Source organism: Carya illinoinensis, chromosome 9 (assembly GCF_018687715.1).
Source record: "Carya illinoinensis cultivar Pawnee chromosome 9, C.illinoinensisPawnee_v1, whole genome shotgun sequence".
In the NCBI taxonomy this organism is placed as follows: domain Eukaryota; kingdom Viridiplantae; phylum Streptophyta; class Magnoliopsida; order Fagales; family Juglandaceae; genus Carya; species Carya illinoinensis.
The window spans coordinates 34,117,693-34,123,257 of NC_056760.1; the positions used below are offsets into that span (position 1 = coordinate 34,117,693).

A 5,565-nucleotide genomic window follows, 5' to 3' on the forward strand; every position below is an offset into this window, starting at 1 on the left:
AAACAAAACCATTGCAGCAGACACAGACACCTACGACAGCGTGAAGCCGTGGAAGGCACAAAAAAACAAACTCCAAAAAATGGAGGTACATGACACACCCACCGACGACACCAACCAACAATGGCAAAAGCCGTGCAGGAACACAAAAGCTGGACAATGAAAGAATAGAAAAATAGAACATAAAATAGCCGACAAAACAGAGGTCATGCTAGATGCAAACTACTCTGGGAGAAAACCACCGCTCGGAAATTGAAGTACTAAAGTCTGAGGATCTAAAAAACTGAGAAACATCGTCTGCAGGTGGCCCCTTGGTGGCGCGTGACAGCCACACGCCGCAGAAAGTCGAGACTTTGTCCCACAAGTGCCGGCAACACCCCACTCCTTCTCGCACCACGTTCAATGGACTTGTAGATCGGCAGCTGACCAACATCCTGGAGAGGCGTGTGTTGACGGTAGGTGGATGGATAGTCCGGAGTCACTTCCTCCCTTATTGGCCTGAAAAAAAACCAAAAAAGAAAAAAAAACTACAAACAGAGAAAGGGAGGGGATCAGGAGCCGAAGCTCCCCCCCGGTCTCGCGACTCTGGGTTGGGGACGATCAGAGAGAAAGAAAGGGTTTATAGAGAGATGGAGGGTAGGAGGGAATTTTGTTCATCAAACTCTCTCCCAATTCACAGTAAGACTTGGTCATCACGAGTTAAAACTTTTAACATCACATTTTTTTTTTTTTACATCGAATTGACATCGTCACAAAAAACGTGGCCAATTACAAGATTGTTCTTCATGTGTAAATACTTATTTGCCACAAGAGTATTTATCTTTTGCCACGAAATTGACCTGCCGTAAAAGATAATAAAATAAAAACCACCCCTTCATCCCCGCAATACTCCTCTCCATTATTTTCTTTCCTTTCTTCCCGAAACACACCCCCCCTGCCCCCCCCCCCAACCACCTCGTTATAATCAATTACGTCCCTTTCCCTATGACTGAGCCGCCTCTAGAGGTCTATCCATATGCAAATACTCTCTCGTGCTTTACTCCTCTCTCGCTCACTGTGTTCCTTTTCCCATTTCCAGGAAGCCCAAGCTCTAACCTGAAATCCCCTGCCTTCTTGTTTTCCTATATATATTGTGATTTTGATCATATAAGCTTGTCTTATTTTTGATCTTTTTATTGAATGCAGGGTTCATCAGCTGTTAGGAACCCTAGGAGAAGATCTAGGGTTGCAACCTCAAGCAAACCTTTTTCATCTACTACCAAACGAGGCTCTGAGAAGAAAAAGGTATGCCATTCATCACTTGTTTTCGGTTTCCTTTGTGCATCTCTCCATTGGCCTCCTCCCCAGCTCTTTTCTTCATTCCCAAAGGCTGGAACCCTAGCCTAAATCTCCTCGAGGAGAGGGATAAACATAGGTAAGCTTCCAAATTTTGGTTTCCATTTTTGGGGATTTTGATTGGCAACCTAAGGTTGCTTTGAAAATTTTGTTTCGCTTCTAGCCGAGAGTCCTCCTCCATTCCTTCGGATCACACACTTCCATTTCCCTTGTTTTGATGTGTAAATTTTAACCTTATGGAGTAGAAGAACAAGTTAGGTAACACTCTTAGTTCCTAAAAATCTCATGGTTGGATTTATGCTAAGCAAACCATGGCATGCTATTTAGTTTTCTGAAAAATCTGTCGTTGGCCGACTGTGTGTAGTGGCTTCCAAATTCGACTTCTCATTTATTTTCCTCTGATGCTTGTTTAGTTGGGTGGATAGAGTTAAAAATCATGCAACCATAGCTTGAGGCGGCGAAATGCAATCTTCTACCCTGTTTTCATTTTCGTTATGTAGCATTGGAAAAAAAAAAAAATTTATGGCTATTCATTGCCTTTTTTGAGTTTGAATCATGTGTTGACAATGTTTAACCCTTTATTTATATGTGTTAAACTAGTGGATATGAGAATATATTTTTGTAACACTTTTCTTCAAGATTAATAGCCTAAATAAGCAACCACGGATTTTCTTCAAATTAGTAGGTTCGATAATAATTTTTTGGTTTGCCAAGAGCTACTCTTGCTGTTTATGCTATGCTTTCACAAAAAAATAATGTTCTTATCAAGTTTTCTTCAAATCTAGTATGCTTGGTTTATGTAGCTGAGATTGTGGTTAAATGAGGGATGTTTAAGAGCATGAATATACTAAAGATGCTAGTTGTCCATGGTACTGCAGAAAATTCTGGGGCTACAACCAATCCATTTCATCCCTATTTTTCATTTGCATCTTTTGCTCAACCAAAGTTATTTGTTTGTATGAGAAACTATTGAAACTGCAATGGGCATAAAGGAAGTAATTTGCCTTGTTTAATTGCAAATTTTGTGTATGAAAAAGGGTTGCTATAACATGTGATGTGGCATGCCATACTGTAAATGCCATTCCACTTAAAACTGTAAAACTTGTTTATTTTTGAAAAAGGGTTGTTGTATTTTGTTTGTTTTTTAAAAATGATTGTTTTTGTAAAACTTGAAAAAGGGTTGTTGTAATTTTTTTGTTTTTCCCATTTCTTTTCAAACTACCTAGAAATTGTTGTTTGTATTTGAATATTTCTCATTTTATTTTGATTGAGCTCAACTTTAGACTGATTGGCATAAGAACTTGGACAGGGAAGAGAACACCACAAATTGCAGGGGTAACATTGCAAGTTTCACAACAGTCAAAGAAGCACAAACAATGTATTATGGTCCATCTCTAGAAAACTAGTGTAAGTGCTTGTTGTTAATTAATTTTTGTATATCCTTGTTTTTTTTTTTTTTTTTTTTGTCTATCCTTGTTAGTTAATTATCCAATTTGCATGTCTTGTATAAGCACGCTTATACACACATAAGATGCATATTTACAACAATTAGTTTCCTACATTCGTAATAAATCCTTATTTTGACATCTTGGATTTTAGATCATGTCCCCTCCATAAATATGGTTGTGCAATCATACATATTTGTTCTATCTTTACTTATCAGAAAATGATTCTTGCTGAATATGTATGCCGAAATAATTATACTTCTCCTCCTTGTTTGGTACATAAGTTAATTACCTACTTGTATGGAAAGTCTAGCTAGTTAAACTCTGCAACTGTTATTTTTATTGACTTATGTACAAAAAATTATTTCTTCCGTAAGTGAGAGGAGGGGAAACCGGAGAGTCATAAAAGTGACTTTAATTGGATGTGGGTTTAGTTCCAATTCTGATCTATTTTACTACAACTACTGGCGATAATATTGGGATTTTTGTTACAATACTAGATTTCGGTGTGGGTTAAATCCAATTTTGGGAACATCTTTTTTTGGATTTTGATATGTTGGAGAAGTAGTGAAAAGTCTTAGCCGCAGTAGTACATGAAAAGTATTGATCTTAAATTGCAATTACTAGCTAGCTAGCGAGGACCCATATCAGACATAGTAACCTCATTTAGAGATTTCTTTGATGATTCTGATTTAGCTTCAGTGTATAATTGAGATGATAATGCAAGATCATTTTTAATCAATGCTAATTCTAGATTTTCGAAAGTAGTTGCAAAAAAATGCAGGTTGTGAGGGTGCTAGGAAGATGCTTGCAACTTTAGTCTATTTGTAGGAGCTTCTTGAACACAGTAAACCGATGTGAATGCATTTCAAAACTTCATGTCTTGTCCACTGATCACCGTCCACTGATCACCCAAGGGTGGATCAATCAACTCCAAACTTGTTCCATTGGCCCATTGTTGCCATGCCTATGTAAATGAGATGAATCATAAAATTAGTGTACTTAATCTTCCATGGATTGATCCTTGTAAATTAGATGAACCATAAAATTAGTGTACTCAATTTGATAGATTTCAATAATTTGCTGACCTTTTCTTTGAGTGAGTAGTTACCATAAGTTTTTGGTTATTTTTGTCTCCTCTAATAATATTTTAATTATATTTACTCTTCTTTATTGTGAGTTGAGACTCATGTTACTCGTTATTTCGATTTCTATCTTCAAGCCATAGTGGGAAAAGCTATTTGAGTTTTTTTGCCACCAACACTCATATTAAAAGAACTGGTTGCAATCATATAAGCTGTTGGGCAACAAGATTTTGCGACAAATGTCATGGCGAATAAAGCATATTTGTCAAAAAGATTAATTATCACAAAAACAACTCTTGTCAAGATGTAGTTAGTGAAAACAAACTATATGCTACTAAAATTGCGACAAAGCTGCTCATGGATAATATGTTTTGCAGACTATTTGGCTTCACAAATAATGGCTTATTTGTCACCGCAATAGAGAGGTTGGCAACAGAATTTGCCACAACCAAAAACATTTATTGCCACAATGGAATCTCATGGTAATAAGTTAGCTTTTTCCATGAAATAAGTTGTTGGTGGGTAAATTATTATTTTTCATGAATTATATGTCACAAATGTGCCACCATAAAAATTGGTGGGAAATATTTTTTTTCCACTTAACCTACACTTGTTTTGACCACTGCTCCTCACGGGGAAAATTGAGATTTATTGTAGGGGGGATAGTATTCACGTCACAAAACTCATTCTTTTATAATAAATCTCAAGTTCTTTATTTTTTTTTTTCAAATACTATACGATACTTACAATCTACTAAACTGCATCGAATATTACTTTCTCATCTAACATTACTTTCTTCTCTATCTTACTTCACCCATTCCCCCACCTGTTTTCCCCTATCGATTTACGATGAGAAGCTGGTAGTATCACCTCTATTCCAGCCGCATGCGTGATGTGAGTTAATTAACACCTGGCAAAGTTATGACACGAATGAAACTTGAAGAATTCATAAAGGAACATGACACGTTCATTTGTTTTCTTTTTTAATTTTAAAATATTGACCGTACATAACATGACACTTATATTTATTATGATGAAAAAAGCTACACTCACAAATAAATTGGTCCGGATTGGATCCCAATTGTTTTTTTTTTCACATAGTATTTATATTTTCAAACATCGGTAAGTTTCAGATAGCCTAATAGAAGTACTCTAATAAGCATGACCAATTTTAATGCAAAATTAAAAAAACTAATAAGAAAAATAGTAATACTAGGGATAAGCCTCAAATGCAGAAGGCTTGTGCAATTCTTCTATAAAAAAATAGACTCTATAAAAAATAAAAATAAAAAAGTAATTTTTTCTAGTAAGATCTACATTTTTATAAAATAACCCACATGAAATTTGTACATTTGAAATTTATATATCATTATTCTATCTAAATGAACATGAACTAAGGCTATGTTTGGATGTTGAGTTGAGATGAAAATTGAAAGTTAAGTAAAATTTTGTTAGAATATTATTTTTTAATATTATTATTATTTTGAGATTTGTAAAAGTTGAATTATTTATTATCTTTTATGTCATAATTTAATAAAATTGTAATAATTATATGAAATGAGTTTAGATGAGTTTGGAAACCAAACTAACCCAAACGAATACCACCCAAGTTAATACCCACATACCATGAATATATTTGTCAAGTCAGGGACGATTAATTGCCGTGTCAACTTGTCGTATCAGCTTGAATGAAATGTCACAAG

General features: G+C 35.2%; 1 long non-coding RNA gene across 1 annotated transcript; it reads left to right on the forward strand.

Moving 5' to 3' along the window:
• The first annotated feature begins 941 nt into the window (after positions 1-941).
• On the forward strand, positions 942-3,838 carry LOC122277631. Its single transcript, XR_006229048.1, has 4 exons — positions 942-1,002; positions 1,183-1,281; positions 2,642-2,739; positions 3,546-3,838. It is a non-coding gene; the product is annotated as an uncharacterized LOC122277631 (long non-coding RNA).
• The last annotated feature ends 1,727 nt before the right edge of the window (positions 3,839-5,565 follow it).